This window comes from Lissotriton helveticus, chromosome 4_1 (genome assembly GCF_964261635.1).
Source record: "Lissotriton helveticus chromosome 4_1, aLisHel1.1, whole genome shotgun sequence".
Taxonomy (NCBI): Eukaryota; Metazoa; Chordata; class Amphibia; order Caudata; family Salamandridae; genus Lissotriton; species Lissotriton helveticus.
In genome coordinates this window covers 582019785-582041782 of record NC_136063.1, presented here as the reverse complement: position 1 = coordinate 582041782, position 21998 = coordinate 582019785, and the positions used below count along the sequence as shown (strand labels likewise).

Genomic DNA, 21998 nt, shown 5'->3' with positions numbered 1-21998 from the left:
TCAAAAGGTGCACCCATCAGTTTAGTAAGAACCACATTGAGCTCCCACGGAGGAGAAGGTGCTCGTACAGGTGGATATCCTTTTTCAGACCTTCGAGAAAATCTTACACCACCGAAATCTTGAAAAAAGAACCCTGCATAGGAGACTTCCTATATGCCGTAATTGCGGCTAAGTGTATCTTAATAGATGTGAACTTCAAGCCTGACTTAGCCAGATATAAAAGATACGGCAGAATGACCTGTTCCTGTCCTTTAACAGGGACATGACCATTATTCAAGCACCATATGTAGAAGCGTTTCCACTTGAAAGCGTAAGAAGCCCTGGTAGAAGGCCTCTTAGCTTCCTTAAGGATGTTCATACAGTCAGCTGGCAAGTCTAAGTGTCCATATTGCAAGACTTCAAGAGCCATGCTGTCAGCCTGAGCGAAGAGAGGTTGGGGTGAAACACTCGCCCCTGGCTCTTGGACAGCAGGTCCGAACGGCAAGGCAACCTCCGGTGTGGGACCTCAGAAAGCTGTAGAAGGTCCGGGTACCACCACTGGCGCGGCCAGTCCCGAGCGATCAGAATCATCCTGGAGTTGGTCTTGTAGAACTTGGTGATCACTGCTGGAATAAGAGGTAGCGGAAGAAAAGCGTAGAGTAAGCTCTGAGACCATCTTATCAACAGAGCATTCCTGCTTGAACCTGGTTGGTGAAACCTGGATGCATAGACGGGACATTTGGCGTTTGTCGAGTCTGCGAACAAGTCTATGTCCGGAGTGCCCCATCTTCGAAAGATATCTTGAGCTACCTCGCCGTTTAGCACCCAGTCGTGCGCTTCTAAGAACTCTCTGCTGAGGAAGTCCGCCTGGACGTTTTGAACGCCCGGCACATGGACTGCCATGATAATAAGATGTCTTGCCAGTAACCACTTCCAGATTGCTTGTGCCTCCTGAGATAGAATTCTGGATCTGGTTCCTCCCTGCTTGTTCAAATAAAACATCATCGTGGTGTTGTCTGTCTGAATCAAGAGAGCGTTGGACTGAAGAGATGGGAAGAACAACTTGAGGGCTAGCTGAACGGCCGTCAACTCCAGTAAGTTGATATGATATCCCCTCTCTGTTTCCGACCATAGACCCTTCACTTGAAGGTGATCCATGTGAGCACCTCAACCCTGTAGGGAGGCGTCTGTATTTATGGTCTGAGTCGGAGTCTCTTGATGGAAGAGAACACCTCTCATCAGATTGGATCTCTTTGTCCACCACCTGATGGAGTCCTTGGCAGACTGGGGAAGAGTAATACGATCCTCCCAACTGCCTGACGCTTGCACCCACTGGTCCTCCAGAGCCTGTTGCAGGGGACGCATGTGCAATCGGGCATTGTGGACTATGTAGATGCAGGAAGCCATGGACCCCAGGAGAGAGGACACTTGTCTTACCGTCGGGTAGAGAGACTATAGGAGATGCTGGCATTTTATCTTGATTGATGAAAATCTCTCCGCTTAAGGACACACGCTTGCCTCCATGGTGTCTAGCGACGATCCAAGGTAGTGAATGTTCTGAGTCGGGTTGAGAATTGATTTTTTGAAATTGACTCGCAGGCCCAGCTTGTTCAGTAGTTGGAGGCTGTAGGAGAGATGAGACTGAAGAAGGGATGGGTGGAACTCTTCAGAAGCCAGTCATCCAGATATGGATAAATGAATATTCTTTGCCTGCGAAGAAAAGCCGCCACCACTGCCATGCACTTTGAAAAAAGTCAGTGGGGCTGACTTGAGTCCGAATGGTAGAACTCGGAACTGATAGTGACGCAGAGTAATTTGAAAGAGGACAAACTTCAGATGTTTCCTGGACACTGGAATGTGAAAATAAGCGTCCTGCAGATCTCTGGAGCATATCCAGTCTCCTTGACATAGAGGAGGGAAGATCTGGTGCAGAGCAAGCATCCAAAACTTTTCCTTGCGGATATCTCCGTTCAAGATGCGTTAGTCCAGAATTGGTCTGTACTCTGCTGAAGGTCCTCTTTTTTCGACCAGGAATTAACAAGAGTATATCCTCTGGCGCCTCTGATGAACCGGAACATACTCTATGGCTTTCTTTAGGAGAAGATTTTTTACTTTCTCTTGTAAAACAGGAAGACACAGGTGGATTCCTCCTTTCGGAGGAACCGATGGTGGTGGGCTCTTGAAACGTAGCAGGTAACCATTCTCAACAATATTTAACACCCATTCGTCATTGGCTATATGTTTCCACTCCTCCAGATGACCAGCGATACTTCCTCCTACTGGAGTGGAGAACGTGTTCAGAGGAAGCACCCCCTCATTGCTTCAATGGTTGCTTTGAGGTAGGGGTCTGCTGCTTTTTATTCCCTCTCCCTGGTCTTCTTTGGTGGAAATGAGACCTCAGCTGCTGCTGGTGGCCTTGCGATGACCACTGAGAAGTTTGACCCCTTTGTTGGAATGGGCGTCTATCGTAGGAGCGAAAACGTCTACGAAATTCCTTCTTCTTCTCCAGCTCTACAGCTTTCACTGTGTCCACTTCCGCTTTCCTCTTCGCCATTTCATCAACTGCATGGGAACCGAAGAGAGAAGACTCATTGAATGGTAAATTAGTGATCTTCCGCTGTACCTCAGGCTTAAGGCCAATTAACCGGTGCCATGCAGAACGCCTTGAACAGATACCATGAGAGTACCCGTGTGCAGCCAGATCAGCGGAGTCAGCAGAGGCACTAATAATCTGATTCGCTACAAGACCTCCCTCTTGTAGTATTTCACGAAAATCTTGCTGATCTTCTTTAGGAAGTTTGTCTGCAAAACGGCCCAGAGAATCCCACAAGAATCTATCATACCTCCCCAGCAGAGTGGAGGCACTGGCACCTTCATGAAAGATGCTGAGGTGTTACACATCTTTCTCCCTATAGAGTCCATCAGCTTGCTATCTCTATCTGGAGGTACCGAGGAGGAAGACGTAGAAGAGTGAGTCTTCCTAGCCTCTCCAAAAATGATAGAATCAGGAGGAGGATCAGAAAGAAATAACAGATCTTGATCAGGAGCCTTGTACTTCTTCGCTATCCGGATGGGCACAGAACCCACATTGCTGGCTTCAGAAAAGTCTGAGTAGCAAGTTCGATAATGCCAGAGACAAGAGGAAGCAGAGGCCTGACTGTAGAACGGTGATGGAGGGTCTCAAAGATCACCGAAGAGGAAACAGTAGGAACAGTTATACTAATGTTCAACTTACTTGCTCCTCTACAAAGAACCTCATTGAAGGTGGTGAGATCATCAATGGGAGACACTCTTGATGGAGGTGTAGACGTGAAAGTTGGAGAATAAACTCTCATAGAGGTCCTGATCGAAGAAGACCATGTGGGAGATCTCTGTCGCCTTCTCTTTGATGAAGAATGATAGGAGTGAGACCTGTCCCTTGAGCGTACATGATGAGTACGTGGAGAGTGCGATCTGCGCGGACTTCTTCTCCTGGAAGAAACCACTATTGGAGATCCTGATCTATGTGGCATTCTCCATGGGGCCTCAGCACGTGATGGAGATCGTGACAGGCGAGAGGGAGAGTAGGTACGGGAATAGTCCAAACCCGGGCTACTGAGAGCCTTAGACTGTGTACGTCGAGGCTCGACGCCAACATCCAGAGAGTCCTCCGGGAAAACCTGGACAATATGCAGTCCTGGCGACGATGAGGACCTTGACAGTGAACGAGATGCTGCTCCAACCTCCTCTGAGGCAGCAGCAGGCTCTTTTTCCCTCGACGTCGACTAATGCACCTCCTTCGACGTGGAACCTTGCTTCTCCCCGACGTGGGGCAATGAATGGAAAGAGTTAAGGACCCCATTGCCCTCGGCGGCGACCTCGTCTTCTTCAAAGGGGACCTCGACGTCAACCTTCTATGACGTCGTGGTGATCTCCACGGCGAGTGTTCTCGCCTCCTCGATGTCGACTTCGACGCTCTCGACGTCAACTGATCTCGAGATGTCTTCGCCATTGGCAAACTTCTCGACGTCGACCTATGGTGAGGCGACGGAGAATGTCCCGACGTCGATGGGTGTCTAGACGGCGATGGGTGTTTAGACGTCGACTGACCCACATCCTGAATATACCTCGAGCCCGAGGTAGTACGCTTCGACGTCGAAGCCGTCCTCGACGACGGAGACTCACGCCGTCTCGACGTCGGAGACTGTGTAGACCCTCTCTTCGACGGCGGTAAAGATGTTGAAGGCGAACAGTCTGGAATCTACCGTTTTCTCGATGTAGAAGAGGCAGAATGATGCTGGCGTCGATGTTCCTGATGAGAGGAGGGCTCTTGCGTCGCAAGGCCACTTTCCAACCGGGCTGCTCCTCTCTCCATCACAGCTTGAAGACGAATCCACTCTCTATCACGTAAAGTTCTCGCAGAAAACTTCTTATAATGATAGCAAGAGTCTATCTTGTGACTAGAAGGAAGACAGGCGATACACACTGAATGTGGATCTGAAATGGCCATCTTCTTCCCACAGGCTGGACATTTGCGAAAAAGAGCCGGCATTTTGACAGAAAATATGAAGAAAATCTGTCAGAAAAGGTTGAAAAACCTTTGCCAGTAAAGGAGAAATCGCAAAAATCCAAGAAAAATGACAATTCCTGACAGAAAAGTCCAAAAACTGTTGAGCTCAAGCACCTAGATCCTCACAGGAGCCGGAAAAAAGAACTGATCTAACTGTCACCTGTGGGGCATGCTGGGAGCAGAGTGCTCTCTGAGGTTCTTAAAGGCAAAGTGTCAGATTCTTGTAAGCCTTAAAGGCAGGGTGCCAGTTGTCTTTTCTGTACTAAGGCAGTTATTTTTATGCAGCCTATGGGCCAAACTGCCTGCAATTATCTATCCTTCCTTGTTTTGGTATATAAAGGATTCTTGTATGAAACCTTTACAGTGTATACTATCTACTACAAGCAGTCTTGAGAGACTTATTATTATACATGTAAAACTGACGTAATTTTTGGCTGTTTGCCCTATTAGTTTTAGTCTTTTTGATGGGGCTGCATATGTACATATATGTAGCTATACATACATATTTAGGTGTATGGGGTTGTAAATTCTATACAATTTATCATCTGGACATACAACTGTATATGTATGTACATATATGTATGTATATATATGTATATATATAAATATTGCTATTTGCTCCGGGATCCTGCACGTGGGCGAGGATAATTCACTGCTTATGACTATTGATGAGTATCCCCTGGAAGAGAACTGTTGGTTGCTGACTATAAACATTCATGTACTATACAATAAAATACAATAGAAATTGCAACTAATAACTGTTGGTTGCGGATTATAAACATTCAAGTGCTATAAAATAAAATACCATCTGAATTACAACTAATAACTGGTGGTTGCTGTCTATAAATATTCAAGTGCTATATAATAAAATACCATCTGATTTACAACTAATAACTGTTGGTTGCTGACTAGAAACATTCATGTACTATAAAATAAAATACCATCGAAATTGCAACTTAGGGGTCTATTAGGATTGAATAGAGCTCTTGAGGCGGAAGCCCAGAGCGTTTTTAAAAAAAACTTGCTTTTAACTTTATGATTTATTTTGTTATCACTTGCCTGCACGTGTCATACACTCTGCTCCTGCTTCAGCGCCACGCAGTGGTCCTAGCGCTGCCGAAGCCCTCCAGAGACAACAAAGTCTTTCAGTCGCCAGCTCGGCGAGGCCGCAGGCCACGCCCCCTTTTGAGGCCACGCCCCCCGCCGCCGCCCTATATAGAGACGCTGATTACAAGCGCCGGGCATTAGGATTGAATAGAGCTCTTGAGGCGGAAGCCGAGAGCGTTTTTTTAAAAAACTTGCTTTTAACTTTATGATTTATTTTGTTATCACTTGCCTGCACGTGTCATACACTCTGCTCCTGCTTCAGCGCCACACAGTGGTCCTAGCGCTGCCGAGGCCCCCAGAGACAACAAAGTCTTTCAGTCGCCAGCTCGGCGAGGCCGCAGGCCACGCCCCCTTTTGAGGCCACGCCCCCTCCCCCGCCGCCGCCCTATATAGAGACACTGATTACAAGCGCCAGGCATTAGGATTGAATAGAGCTCTTGAGGCGGAAGCCGAGAGCGTTTTTTAAAAAAACTTGCTTTTAACTTTATGATTTATTTTGTTATCACTTGCCTGCACGTGTCATACACTCAGCTCCTGCTTCAGCGCCACGCAGTGGTCCTAGCGCTGCCGAGGCCCCCAGAGACAACAAAGTCTTTCAGTCGCCAGCTCGGCGAGGCCGCAGGCCACGCCCCCTTTTGAGGCCACGCCCCCCCGCCGCCGCCCTCCCATACCTATAAATAATGTGCACCTTTCGGACGCGCAGCGGACGAGCGCAGCGGGCGCGCCGATGGCGCACCAAAGGAAAGCCCGTCTGCGCCCGTCCAAGCCTAAGGGCAAACCGTGCCGGCCGTTCCATCTCATACTCCGCACAAGCTCTTAAGGACCTACAGCACGCTGCCCCCCCGTGTCTCCTAATTCCCATAGCCGCATACACACAGCCGGCTTACTCTCTACTGCCTTACCCTCCTCTCATGGCTGCACTCCCATAGTTACATCGACCACGCATTCCACCTCTGTCAGGGTGTCATACCTGAACACCCGCTCTTTAGTAAAACACCGCGAGGACATTTACATCCTGTTGTCCAATAATAAACCGGACATACTCCTACTAACGGAAACTTGGTTAACGTCAGAATCTCTCCCACACATCTTGGCAGCCCTCCCCCCTGACTACTACATCCTCCACGCCGACCGGCCCGGCGACCGACCAGGGGGTGGGGTGGCAGCTATCATATCCAAGCGCTTGAACACTACTTCCTCTTACTCCCTCCCCCTCCCAGAGGTGGACAACTTGCTCGTCAGCCAGGAAACCGCCACTGGCGCTTTTACCTTCCTCCTCTTATACAGGCCACCATATCCTATGCCATCTTTCTCTACCATCTTAAGCGAACAGTTGTCCAACCTACTAACGCAACACTCCAGCTTCGCCCTCTTCGGCGATTTGAACTACTGGTTCAATGACACCAACGCCGGTCCCCATGCTATCGAGCTCTTTGAGTTTCTCACTAGCCTAAATCTCACTCAACAGGTCACCAAACCTACTCACTCCAAGGGCCATATTCTGGACCAGATCTGGACCTGCAATCTGGCTCTGTCGCAGCCAGCAGTATCCCCTTGCGTCTGGTCAGATCATCACTTTGTTGATACGTCCATCACGGTCGTTGGCCGGACTCCTGCTCCTCTGATGGCTGGCGGCTCCTGTCGGAAATGGAGCGCTTACGATTCCCAGGGCTTTCTTACCACCCTAGCAGACACCTGCCCAGTCGTCAATCCCATTGACAACATCGACGCTATAGAAAAGGACATCACTTCTTGGTTGAGGTCAGCCAGTGACCAGTTTGCCCCCCTCACCAAATTTTCCCGCACTAGGCATCCCAACTCCCACAGGTGGTTCTCTGAGGACCTCAAGCATTATAAATTAAAAACGCGCCAGCTAGAACGCACCTGGCGACGTGATTATTCTAATTCAGCCAGGTCGTCTTACCTGGCCGCACGCAAAGAATACAAAACCGCAATTTTCCTTGCAAAATCGGCACATTTTTCCAATAGGATTTCGTCTGCGGTTAATAAATCTAAGGAGGTGTTCAAAGTCATGAACGAACTCACCACCGACGACAGAACCCTCCCAGCCCAGACCCCCACTCAAGAGGCATGCGATTCTCTTAACCTCTTTTTTGTGGAAAAAATCTTAAAAATCAAAAATTCTATCCCCCTCCCTCCCCAGTCACATTTTCCGGACACTTCCTCTAATAACCACCGGACTCTCACTACCTTCACGGCCCTGAACCCTACTTCACTAGCAGAACTTACTACGCGTGTTAAATCGGGCTCCCCTTACGACTGCTGTCCACCACCTGTCTTACAGAACATCTGCCTCAACCTACCTGATTGCATCCTTACCCTGCTAAATGGTTCACTCAGCTGTGGCATCATTCCTAGTTCTTTCAAAGAGGCAATCCTAGTGCCCCTTCTCAAAAAACCTGGCGCCGACCCCGCGGAACCATCCAATTATCGCCCCATTTCCCTCCTTCCCTACTTCTCCAAACTAATGGAGGCCCACGTCTCCCGATGCCTGTCTAACTTCATCGAATCCTCCTGCCACCTTGAGCCCAACCAAGCCGGCTTCAGACCTGCCCACTCGACTGAGGCCATCATTCTGGCAGTTCTGGACACCCTCAGGAGTAATGCGGACGCAGGGACCCCCCAAGCCCTCGTGCTCTTGGACCTGTCGGCCGCATTCGACACGGTGGACCACAACATCCTTCTCCACCGTGTCGGACAGGCGGGCATCCAGGGCACTGCCCTTAAATGGGTAGAGTCCTTCTTGACCGGAAGAACACAGGCCGTCCGCCTGGGCCCTTATACTGGAACCAAAACCCCCACGACCTGAGGAGTCCCTCAGGGCTCGTCCCTCTCCCCCCACTCCTATTCAACCTATACCTCCGGCCCTTGATCCACTCACTTCAGAAATGGGACATTAATGTCTACAACTATGCCGACGATCTGCAGATTGTCCTTCCTCTTAACTCACCCCATGCGATCAACACTTTTCGCACTGTCATGATCCACATCCAACAATGGATGAACCTGAATCAACTAAGGCTAAATCCTGGGAAAACTGAGCTCCTTCTCCCCGGACTCAGCCATGCCCACTGGGGTCCACAGTTCTGGCCCTCTGAGCTAGGCCCCCCCCCAATCCCGGTTAAATCAGTGAAGAGCTTGGGTGTGATTATCGACACCGAACTATCGCTCAAAGCCCAAGTGGGTGCGGTTATCTCATCCTGTATGTACCAGTTCCGGAAGATCCGCAAAGTTCGCCATCTACTTCCGCCCGCCGCACTCACACAGGTTGTCATTTCACTAGTACTCTCCCGTCTGGACTTCTCCAACTCCCTTTATCATGGTCTCCCACAATCTCTACTGCACCGTCTTCAGGTTGTTCAGAACCAAGCGGCCCGTCTTATTCACAAAACTCCCAGATGGCAATCGGCAAAACCTCTACTTCACAGCCTGCATTGGCTACCAATTGGCCAAAGGGCAGCTTTTAAGGTGGCCTGTCTCACTTTGAAGGCCCTTCATTGCACTGGCCCTGCATTCCTCAAATCCCTCATCACCCCTTATCGACCTACGCGCAACCTCCGATCAGACCACCTCCAGCTGCTAGTCACCCCCAAAGCTAAAACCAAGAAATTCGGCGGTCGCCGCTTCTCCCATCTAGCTCCCGTCCTCTGGAATCTCCTCCCTCTTTCTACTAAATCTAGCCCCTCCCTCCTGCAATTCAGAATATCTCTTAAAACTCACCTTTTCCCACCCCTTGGTCAATAACAGCGTTCACTCATGTTTCCCCCTCACTCATTCAGTCTTAAAGCGCCATGAAGCCTCGGTGTTAGCGCGCTCTATAAATGACACTTAACATAACATAACATTAGGATGGCGGTCGTATAGATCAGCCTGACGGCCATGGTAGCGGGAAAAGACCGCCCGCGAAGTCCCAAGGCATAACCGCCGGTCCGATTAGCATGCAGATCGCAGGCATTAACATTGCGGGGGTTGCTGCTGCCAGCAGCAACGCCGTGATGTGAAAAGGAGCATGTCATGCATATCACTGCACTGCTTGGCAGGCACTGCACAGTGCCTGCCACCTGGTACAGGGACATGTAGGGGTGTACCATGGGTACTCCCCTAATGCACCCACACACCCCCCCCCCAACACATTGGGGGCCCGCAATGGGCCCACAGAGACATTTTCTGCATGCCTTTCCACGGTGGTCCCACTGCTGCGGAAAGGCTGGCTACCGCCAGCATCATAATCATGCAGGCGGAGCCTGGCCTTGCACCGGCACCATTGTAGCGGTCCAGTTCCACCGCCATGGTCACTGCCATGCTAATGGGACCGGCGGTTTTCCGGGTTGCGATCGAGGCCCAGCGGCGGCCATCCATCCGCCATCCTAATAGATCCCTAAGTGTCAGGTTACTACTGGGATACTCCAAGCATGTTCTCGAGGTTCTAGGATACTTCCAACATGGACTCGAGCCATGCTTAATAGTTAAGGTTGCGGTCTATAATATCAGGGTGCTATTCAAAGAGTGTTGCTCAGATATCCCAAAGTCATACTCGAAGTGCCAACCTGCCAGAGGTGCCTATACACAAGTGCTTCTCAGCTGTGAAGTGGTGGTACCCAAATGTGTCTGCACTGCTCTGTGGGCCAGTCCTATTGTTCAATGATGAATCTGTACCAGGGCTGCTACTCAAATACAGTACGAAATTTTATTGTGCTAGGTGGCTGTGCAAAAGACCCCAAGGTTATAATAAGTCTGAGTTTTCCCTCGAGTTAAAGACATCGCCAAGATGCCACTTTCCACATCACCCCAAACAGAACACACTTTCATATCTGTTTTCAAAATGCCACAATAAGGAGCGTTATCATTTCAGTTTCAATGTTTACGTCACAGGTTTTGCCACCATATGCTAAGATCTCCCGACAATAAACCAGCTATGGCTATCATTTCTTTTTTTTTTGTAAACAAATTTTATTCAGTTACATCAAATTGAGTCGGCTATGGCTATCATATGTCTGTATACTCACATGCCAGACATTGCTATTCAGGCAAGTACTCTCACCGTGTGCTGTCGGCAAGGATCCTATTTACCTGTGCCTCCTATAACATCTCACTATGTGGGTATGCATGTAATATTTGTATAGCGTGAAACTAGCCAAAAGGCAGTTGAGCACTGAACACGGTGAAAGGCAAGCATATGTTTAACAAGTGACAGAAAAGTTAGTTTAGTTATAGTAACAGAAGTGTAATGTTACTGTATTGTGATATAGTGTTCTTTAGAGGAGTTAGTTTTCAACTTTTTCCTAAACTGGAGCAGCAGTGGAGCGGTCCTGGTAAAGTCAGGGATGTTGTTCCAGATCCTAGGTGCATGGATGGATTTTTTTTTACTCTTCTTAGTCTCTTGGCTAATCGCGACCTGTACTCCCGCTTATCTTTCAGGCTAGCTCCCCATCTCTGGTGGACCTTGGCCCATCAGCAGCCCAAACACCATCAAGCTACAAACTAAGAAGTGTAAAATAGAAAAATTAAGACAGCAGGCCTTTAATCCATGCACCCAGGATCTGGAACAACCTCCCCATGTCCATCAGAATGTCCGCAACGCCACTCCAATTTAGGAAAGAGTCGAAGGCTCACCTTTTTAAAGCAAACTACATCACAATGCATTAACTCTCCATAACCTAGCTACCTCTCCTATCACTCATTGACTTCTTGCTTATCTTTGACAATGTACAACCCACCCTATCCTCCTTCGCTCCTTCCAACATCGTCCATACTCGCTCTAATTTTACTTCTCTCTTCAGCCAACTGCTATCCACCTAAATCCGAAAAAAGTGCTCCTGTGCCTTGTAGAGCAGCTTGATGAACCCTCTTCTCCCTCATCTTCTGCTGCCAAACCAGCCAGGGCAACTATCAGTTTCTACCTTTCATCCTGCAGGTTTTCCTCCTTCCTCCCAATATCCTCCGCTGGTATCTTGAGGATAGCGAACAAAAATCTCTTTCTCTCTCTTCTACTTCGAGAAACTCACTTCCTGCCCAATATACTTGGCTGCCCACCCTGCCAGCATGACAATCAAGTTGTCCTTTCCCATTCAACTCCAGGGAGGATCTGACTGCCAATCATCCTAGTTAACACCAGATTGCTAAAGAAAGACAGACCCACATCTTGAACTTAAAATCCAATCACAGCCTGTGCATCCTCCCCATCACTAAAACGTGGCAAGGTAACGATGAAGCATCTACATTACATGAGGCCATCCCAAATTGGCTGACAAAAAAGACCGCAGCTGGATTAGTATCAAACATCCCTTAACCTCCTCCAATGTCAAAGAATTCAGTTTCCAAATGTAAATTCTTACTCATCTGTTGTTCACTTTCCACCTTTTCTATCTCATTCCTATTTATTCATTGACCCCCCCCCCAAAACCTAACTTCTCAGACTCCCTCTTTAGTTGGATTGCAGACATTACAATTGATCACTCTAATCTATGCTTTTGGGAGAACTCAATACTTGGTTTGACAAACCCAACCAGCACTTGTGGCCAATTTTTCTTACTAACCTGGGGCCCTATGTACGAAGTCCTGCTCGCTAACCAAGAGGAGCAAATGTCACGACAACTGGTTTGCAAAAGGGTCTTCACTTTGCGATACAACATATGTACTAATCAGATGCTTCACAAAATGTGTATTTGCAGTAAGTCACTAAACCTCTTGTATCATGTAAATTAATTAAGCAAAAGGCATTTTACAACCCTCTGTGAATGGCAGTGAACACAGAGATTGAGCCCATGGCAGTGAACACAGAGATGGAGCCTCGAAACGAACAGCTGACCTGTTTTTTTTTTTATAGGAGCCAGTGTCCCCTAAAGCACCTGCTTTATAAAAATGTCTCCAGGTAACGAAGACGTTGGGGGGCATGCAGTTCCCCAGGACTACTATCTATACCTCACCACCCCCAACTGCAAAGGTACTCACAAAAATTCTGCAAGAGGAAGTTGTTCCATTGGGACATCTTACCCTTAGCGACCCAGTTATCATTCCAACTCAGGTGTTGGTAACTTCTCAATGGTTTGTGCCCACAGTTTTGGAAATAAGAAATCATTTTCTGACTCGCAAAATTGCTTTTGTACAGTGTATAAAGGTATGTAGTAGTTGCAAAGGCTGTGACTTTGTGAATCACAGAAGAAAACAAGTTACTTACCTGTAACTGTAGTTCTCCAGTATTGGAAGCTTTCATAGATTCACATGCCTGAATCATTCCCCGTCGCTGACACGGTAGTCTCCGGTATATAAAAAAGCAATGCTTAGCAGTAAAGCAAACTGAAAGAGGCCTCGGCCCAATTCCCTTTTGCAACCCATTACACTTGTTATGTAAAAAGAACCAAACTTTTCCCTGAACCAGTCAGAGCTCCTCACCCTCTAGAACCCTCCTGAGAGAACCTTTTGCCCCTCAGATTTTCGCGCACTTGTGCATAAAACACTTTCCGTGCTAAATCCAAGGTGAGCCTCTCAGGGGAGGAGGGTGGGTTGCATGTGAATATATTAAAGCTTCCAATACTGGAGAACTACAGTTACAGGTAAGTAACTTGTTTTCTTACTCTAGTATTGGAGCTTTCATAGATTCACATGCCTGAATCAGAATAGCGAGCAGTGATATAACGAAGCACATTTGTCTTCTGTATTCCAACATCATGTAAGACAGTATGAATAATCTCATACACAGTAAGTAATAAAAATGTGCATTTGTGATCAACAAAAAAAAAGGAAGGAGGGATGTAAAGAGGGCTCACCGTCATTGGATGATATTTCTCAGAACCGCTTCTCCCACTGCCACATCTGTCTCAGCAGCCGCTTCTAAGCAGTAGTGCCTAGTGAAGGTATGCGTTGATGTCCAGGTTGCTGCTCTGCAGATGTCCTGGATCGGCACTCCTGCAAACAACGCAATGGATGTGGACACTGCTCTCGTCGAATGAGCACAAACCTGTGCATTCAGAGGTTTATTAGCAGCTTGGTGACAGTAGACAATTGCACTAGAAATCCACCTGGCAATCCCACGTTTTGATAAAGGGAACCTTTCCTGGGTGCTCTATACGCAACGAAGAGTTGTGAGGACTTGCAAAAGCTCCTAGTTTCTTGCAAATAGAATTTGAAACATCGCTGTACATCCAGCGAATGCAGAACTCTCTCTGCCGCTGTTACTGGTTGAGGAAAGAAGCGTTTCAATACTAATGGTTCATTTAAGTGAAAGTCAGTTGGCACTTTAGGAATAAACTTTGGGTTAGTTCTAAGAATCATCCTGTCTTCTTGAAATTGCAAAAAAGGGTCTTGAATCGTGAGAGCCTGTAGTTCTCCTACTCGTCTCGCTGATGTCAAGGCGATAAGGCCACCTTCCATGATAGGAATTTCAAATCCGCTCTGTGTATAGGTTCGAAAGGCTGTTTCATTAATTGTGATAGTACTATGTTTAGATGCCAAAGTGGTGGTGGTGGTTTTCTTGGAGGAAAAACTATGAATAATCCCTTCATAAATTGTTTGATGATCCTTGCCGACCATAAGAATGGGCTCGAGGCAGACCTTCTGTAGCGGGATAATGCAGCTAAATGCACCTTAATAGAAGCGTGAGCCAACCCTGATTTGGCTAAAAGTAAGATTTATGGGGATAATTTCATGAGGTGCCGCAGTTAGAGGATGAATTTTATTTCTCTGACACCATAGACAAAACCTCTTCCATTTCATTCTGTAGGTTTTGTTGGTACTATCCGCTCTAGCCTTCGACAGGATTCTTTTACATTCCTCTGAGATTTTTAGATGCTGAAATTCACAGTGCTCAGGAGAAAGGCCGCTAAGCGCAAGGATTTCGGATCCGGATGGAGCACTTGTCCCTGGGACATTGTCAGAAGCGATGGAATTGGCCGGAGACTAACTGGACAGTCCTCCGACAGTAGCAGGAGTTCTGTGAACCAGTGTTGTCTGGGCCACCACGGGGCTACCAGGATCAGCCTGCACGGTTCCTTTTTGATCTTCACAAGCACTCGGGCAGGAGAGGAATTGGAGGAAAAACGTAAGCAAAGACCCCGGACCATGCCATCGAAAACGCATTCCCCCAAGACCCCCTCTGGGGAAGCCAGCTTGCGAAGAACCGGCATTTCTTGTTTTCCTTTTTGGTGAAGAGGTCGACTGTTGGTTTTCCCCATCTCCGAAAAATGTTGTATAGGGTCCCCTGGTCCAGCTCCCACTCGTGGCAGGTTGACCTGAGCCTGCTGAGAGTATCCACCTTGACGTTCTGATCTCCTGGGAGATGTTCAGCTGTCAAGGATATCCCTTTCTGTAGCGCCCATTCCCATATTCTCTGGGCTTCTTGAGACAGGGAGAGAGATCTTGTTCCTCCTTGTTTGTTTAAGTAGTGCATTGCAGTCGTGTTGTCTGGTCTTACCAACACCGACGAGCTTCTTATCCTTGGCAGGAAAGCTTGTAATGCGAAGCGGATTGCCCTGAGTTCGAGCAGGTTTATGTGTAATTGCTGCTAGTGCAACTTCCAACAACCGCTGACTTGAAGGTCTTGAAGAAATGCTCCCCATCCTTCTAGGGACGCATTGGTAGTCACTACCAATGGAGCTGGTATTGTAAGAAATGAAAGACCTTGAGAGACTTTTTCTTTTTTCGTCCACCATGTCGCTGCTTGAACCATGTCTGGTGTTACTTGGACTACGTCTTGGAAGGATCCCTCCGCTTGACGCCATTGAAGATCGAGCTGTTCTTGCAACGGGCGCATTCTTAACCTGCAGTGAGGCACGAGAGGAATGCAAGATGACATCATGCCCAGCAATGACTTGTACCTGCGTACTGAAAGATACTTTCTTTTTATAAAGTCTTGGAAGGGAGACACGATCTTCAGCTGTCTTTCTTTGGAGGGAAACGCCTTGTTCCTTTCCGTATCTAGTATTGCTCCCAGAAACACGATTTATTTTGTTGGTTGAAGGGTTGATTTTTCCTCGTGCAGAGTCAAACCTAGTTTGGCAAACAAGTCTATGCAAGCCTTCGTTGAATCTCGGGCTAGTGCTTCCGATGGTGCCTTGACTAACAAGTCGTCGAGGTAAGGAAATATTTGATGTTTTTGTTTCCTTAAAACAGCCGCCACAGGAGCCAGGCATTTTGTGAACACTCTTGGCGCTGACTTTAGGCCGAATGGCAGTACCTTGAATTGGTAATGTTCTCCGGCTACCATGAACCGAAGGTACTGTCTGTGTGAAGGATGGATAGGGACGTGAAAGTACGCATACTGTAGGTCTAGAGTGGTCATATGATCCCTTGGGTTCAATAGTAGAAGGATGTCCTGAACAGACACCATCCTGAAAGACTGCTTTTTGAGATAGGTGTTTAGGGATCTGAGATCCAGAATAGGACGCCATTGGAGGATGTTTTTCTTGACCAGAAAAAATCGGGAGTAAAACCCCGTTCTTTTTGGGAGTTCGGTACCAGTTATATTGCTCCCTTTCGGAGCATTGTCCGAATCTCCTTCCGGATTTGATGCAAATGATTTACTTTTTGATGCATCGGTGGTGTACAAGGAGGTGTCTGTAGAAATTCTAGAGTGTGGCTGAATTGAATAATGTTGAGGACCCATTGGTCCGATTTTATTTCTTGCCAATTTTGAAAATAATGAGCAAACTTTCCACCCAGGGAAGCATTTGATCTCAGAAGAGTTGGTGTAGCCGGAGTTTGAAGGTTGTCATTGTCGTCGGGTGTTGTCTTTCCCCTGACGACCTCCTTTGCCTCTCGGAGTTGATTTTGTATAACCTCTTGATTGTCGCTGTGTATACTGCTGACGGTAGGGCTGAGATGAGGCGGAGTAAGATGAATATCTCCCTTGATGATATCCTCCTCTGTAAGATGATTGCCCTCCACCCCTAGAGCCTCGAAAAGGAACCTTTCTGTATTGCAGAGTTCCTAATTCTTTAGCAGTATCAGTATCCTTCTTGATACCCTGTAGTGTGTCATCAACCTGTTTACCAAATAAATCTTCACCGTTGAAGTGAAGGTCTAAGATCTTATTCTGAACCTCCGGTCTAAAAGCAGTCGCTTTTAACCACCCTTGTCTGCGCAGAACTGCTGCTCCTCGGAGAGACCTAAATGCCGTGGACGCTAAATGCATAGCGCAATCTATGATTTCTGCCGAAGTCCTCTCACCCTCCAGAAGAATTTTTCTGGCTTCTTGTCTCTCTGGTTCTGGTACACGGTCAATATATGACGAAAGGTCCCCATGTATCTTCCCAGAATAGCGAGGGCATTTGCAGCTTTTACCAGTAGAGCCGACATTGAGGAAAATCTCTTTTCTGCGTTGTCCAGTCTCCTACCTTCTCTGTCTGGTGGTGCCGTAATTGAAGCTGATGGATTTCTCGATATCTGTTGCGCCGCCTGTGTAATAACTGAGTCCGGTTTGGGATGACCCAAAAGACACACTGGAGCATCTGCAGGCGCTTTATATTTTTTGTCCAGTCTAGCGAGCACCGGAGTCACTGTACCTGGCGTTTCCATAACCTTTAGGCCTTCTTCCCAAATATGACTTACAATAGGTAAGGACCGAACAGATCTCCGATAGGGTTCCTTCAAGTCATATAAGAAACATTCTGCTTTATCTTCCACCATGGTAAGTGCGAATCTCTTAGTGGCCCTTTCCATCAGGTTATGAAAACTACCAATGTCCTCTGGTGGAGAATCCACCGGTTTCGGTGTAGGAGTCGAAGGTGAAGGAATGAGATAATCGTCCCACTCTCTGCTAGGGTCCGTAATCTCTCCATCCTCATGGTCATCATCCGTGGTATCTGGAACCTGCTGAGATCTTGGTGGTGGAGACCAAGGAATGGACTCCGGCAAAATCTCCCTCCTTCGCACTGGTGTACCCGGTACAGAGCAAGGTCGAGGTGTAACCTCAGGAATTTCCTTAGAGGCCTGAGGCACCGGATACCTTCTTCTATAATCCTCTAACATGCCTTGTAGATCCTTCAATAAAGAAGATGGTACACTTGTCATCTCCTCGTGATGCTCCTGTTGGTATTGTTGGGGATGACCCTGAAATCCCTCATACTCTCCCTCCGAGTCTTCCTCTTGGTATTTCACCCTTAACTGCAATGGGCTACTCGCATATCCAAAAGGACCACCTTCATCTTCGTCCTCTGAGTCCTCTTCTCCTAGAAGGTGAGAAGGGACTAATGGAGACACCTTGTTTCGAGATGTAATCTCTGATGTTATTGTTCTTTTCCAGGCTAAAAACCTCTTTTCTGGGGTTTTTTCCCTCGCCGACGAGCCCGTCGACGAGATCCCCCTCGCCGCTGTCGACGATATCATCGTCGTCGACGCTATCGTCGATGTCGTAGTCACCGTCGACGTTGTCCACGCTCCCGTGGTCGTTGCCGTCGATGATCCCATCGACGATCCCATCGACGATGTGGCTGTAGCCATGGCCGTCGACGCCGTTGACGAACTCGACGTCGATACCGCCGTCGACGATGGAAGTGTCGACGGCATCTTAGCAAAAGCCTTTACCTCATGCTTCGTCGACGATTATGCCGCTTTCGTCGTCGATGATATCATTTTCCTCGTTGAGGCTCCCGTCGACGGTGTAGATCCTTTCTCTTTCTCTTCAGAAGGTGTAGAGGAAGGCTTTTTGATGGTAATCTTGACCCTGGGAGGAGATTTTGAAGGCTCTGAGGTAGTTTCCTTCACCTGTTTCACCTCTGAAGCAGAACCCTTTTTCTCCTTAGCTTTGCCTGAAGGAGATTTTGAGGGACTGCGCGCTGAAGACCCTGGAGTGATCTTTTTTGGGGCCTTCTCAAGGTCTCTCACCTGAGGTATGAGCCTGAGGAGATCTGCTGCTTTTTTGAGATCTCCTAGACGAAGATCGCTCTTCCTCACTCTCACTTGAGAGGATCTACTTTCTGGCTTTAACCTTCTGAAGCCAAAGTAGTAGTCTTCCATCATGATCCATCAAGGTTTTATTTGAAAAGCTTCGACATACCTTACAATCCTTTGCTTGATGGTCTGGATAGAGGCAGTATATGCAGTCTTTATGAGGGTCATCTGTATAAAGTCTTTTTTTAGAGCAGGTGGCACAAGCTCTAAATAATCCTTTTTTCTCCTGTTCAGCCATGGTAGAAGAATAAGGAACTTCAAATAAGAAAAACTGGAAAAGAGAGAACCTCAAATCCCAGTCAAAGTGAGTAGAATTGAAGAGCTTGAGCAGAGCTCAAATGAGACTCCCTAGCAAAACGTGCGGTAGAAAATCTGAGGGGCAAAAGGTTCTCTCAGCAGGGTTCTAGAGGGTGAGGAGCTCTGATTGGTTCAGGGAAAAGTTTGGTCATTTTTACATAACAAGTGTAATGGGTTGCAAAAGGGAAATGGGCCTAGGCCTCTTTCAGTTTGCTTTACTGCTAAGCATTGCTTTTTTATATACCGGAGACTCCTGTCTCGACGACGGGGAATGATTCAGGCATGTGAATCTATGAAAGCTCCAATACTGGAGTAAGTTGCAACTACAAAATACCTTTGTACATCTGGACGTAGAAGCATTTGGCTTCCACTATTTCATCTCTGTTACAATGGAGTCTGCTGGCCACACTCTTGATGCGGTCTTCTCTTCACAAGAACTTATCACTGCAACAGGAAATTACTCTCCACTTCAGCCTCAACGTTCCCACAGTGCCTGATATATCAACTGCTTCCAACACCAAACACACCTACCCTTGGATGAAATTTGAACTGGATTCCTTTTAGTCTGAACGTAGTGATACTCTTCCCATGATTTCGTCAAGGGCAGTTCAACAACTTCATCTTTGGCTTTTCAGTGCATCTGGCCTGAGAGAAGCATTGAATACATGCTGGTCACTATCTGGGATGCCCCCAAGAAAACTGATGATTTCCATAAAGTCACCAACTTCCCTTTACTTGACCTTTCTTCCACCATCTACACAGCAGAAAACCAAATTCCTTCAGAGACTAAGCAACACCGAAAAATTGTTGTACAGGTCCTGAACTGGATTACTTCTGACTTTGCCAAAACAGACCAAGTTTTCAACCTTCTTCCCTATTGTGCCGCACTTTTTTAAAGGTGTCCCTCAATGTTCTTCCATTGCCCATCAACTTTTCAACAATGCATTCCTCACCCCTTTTCAGTGCCTCGTCACCTCATTCAAGCTACATTTGTAATAATTTTCATAAATCTACACAATATAACATTAATTAACTGAACTTATTCAAAACAGACTTGTAACAACTACGTGGATGATACACTGGAGAAATCTTTAGACCTGGACCTTCTGCTCTTGGCCAATGCCTGGAAGACACGGATCTCTGAATGCGCTAAAACTATCTGAATATCACCTCTAACTTAGAGACTCACCTGTGCTTCATGATTTACCTATAATCCTTCTTAACAGATATTCTCACTTTTGCTTCACGGTGTTACTATGACCCAGGAACCTCACACAATCTCAACCAAAGTTATGATCTTGGAAGTGATCATTGACTCTAACCTGTTGTGGCCCCTCAGTACCTTTTAGACAGGTTAAAATGAATCCAGAATGCCACCACTGCACACGGTGTACCATTTTGTAGCTGAGATGAATACAGGGCTCCAGGCTTGCACTGGCTGATGAGCGCAAGATATATCTCTTTCAAGGCACTCTTCATCGATCACCTGGCACATCCATGTTGCAGGACAGATTTTCCTTCAACTCAAATTCATGCTCCACTGCCATAGGCCGAGCATCAGATCCAGAATGACCTAGCTGTTCATCATATCCTTCTTCAGAAAATCCAGCAATGGAGGAAGTTCCTTTTCCTTAGAGAAATCTGATCACTGGAATGCCATTCCACCGCAAATAAGCATAATGAGCAACTGTTTATATCCAGAAAGCTATAAATACCTGACTGTTACATAATGGATGATTTTTCACGACTCGTCTGGCACTGTTCATAAGATGTAATGGTTCGTCTACTGAACTTGCATAACAAACTGAACAGCAACTCAGGTGACAGCCAAACATGCACTTCGGTGCTCTTGTAAGGGGCTACAACAAATCCCAGCATGAACACTACGTTTCAGCTCCTATGCAGTGTAAGGTGGCACTCCCTCAGAGGGAACAAGGGTTACACTCTAGCTTGTGCATTAGGTAGCGTTTCTAGGAGTCATGAAGCTCTAAATAGATCTCCTTAAGAAATGTTCACCCTCTGGCCCGCAACTATGGTTCCTTCTATAGGAAGCTGGGTTTCTGTTGCAGTAACCCCCACTTTTGCCAGATTTCTGATGCACTTTCACTTGGTGTGCCCTGGGTCCCTGCCAATCCGGTTCCGACGGCCTGTGCTTTTTAACAAAACTGTACCTTTATACCACTAATTGGCACCTCTCTGGCCACATGTAAGTCCCTTGTAAAAGGTACCATGGGTACCAAGGGCACTGTGACCAGGGAAGGCCTCTATGGACTGCAGCACATATTGTGCCACTCTTAGAGGTCCTGTACCTTAACACACACACCCTGTCATTGCAGGCTGCGTATTTTGGTGAAGAGTAAAGCGAAGACTCAACATGGCACTCATACCTGTGTGCCGTGCCTGCAACCCACTGCCTATGGTAAGGCACCCCTCTAGCTGAGTGCACTATACCACTGGTTGCATGAGCACCTTACCCCTAAAGTGTTTAAGTCCGTTCTTAGACATTGTAAGTGCAGTAAAGCCATAAAAGAGTATATGGTCTGGGAGTTTGTCATTACGAACTCCACAGCACTATAATGGCATTACTGAATTATGGGATGTTTGGGATCAAACTTCTCAGCATAATAAACCCTGTGCCACTGTGGGTGCACCTTGTGTGCTAAACTGGATCCCCCTTTGCCCTGAGCTTAAGTCCAGGAGTTTTGCTCCCACAACCTTGTGGCCTGCTAGTGAGAAGTAACCAACCAGAGGCCACCTATTCCCCATTGGATAACATTGGGCTTCAGCACTCTGCACCCGGCCGCCCTAGTGCCGCTAAGGGTGTTCTGACAGTGTGTCCTTGACCTTGGTGAACATTTGTTCTAACCCCAGAATACCAACTCCCACAAACAAGTACTTACCTGTAAATCGATAACTCTATTTCTTCCCATGGATTGCATTGACTGCTTTTCTTTGAATTTTGTTTTAAGTGTGGAGTTGGTTTGTATGAAACACTGAAAATGACTTACCCTTTGTCTAAGAAATGTCTCAGTGTGATAGATAGGCATATCACACTGATTAGCAGAAGTAACTTAAAAAGTAATCCAAGAAGTAACGAGTATTGTAATCTACAAAATAACTGAAAGGAAATTTCGAACTGTTGACTTACCTGTAATTCAAC

At 47.1% G+C, this 21998-nt stretch overlaps 1 protein-coding gene across 1 annotated transcript in view; it reads right to left on the bottom strand.

Annotated features, from left to right (window-relative positions):
* The window catches only part of PPP1R42 (protein phosphatase 1 regulatory subunit 42), a 541010-nt gene that overhangs the window by 88496 nt on the left and 430516 nt on the right, over positions 1-21998 (bottom strand). The gene's annotated exons all lie outside the window — the stretch shown is intronic.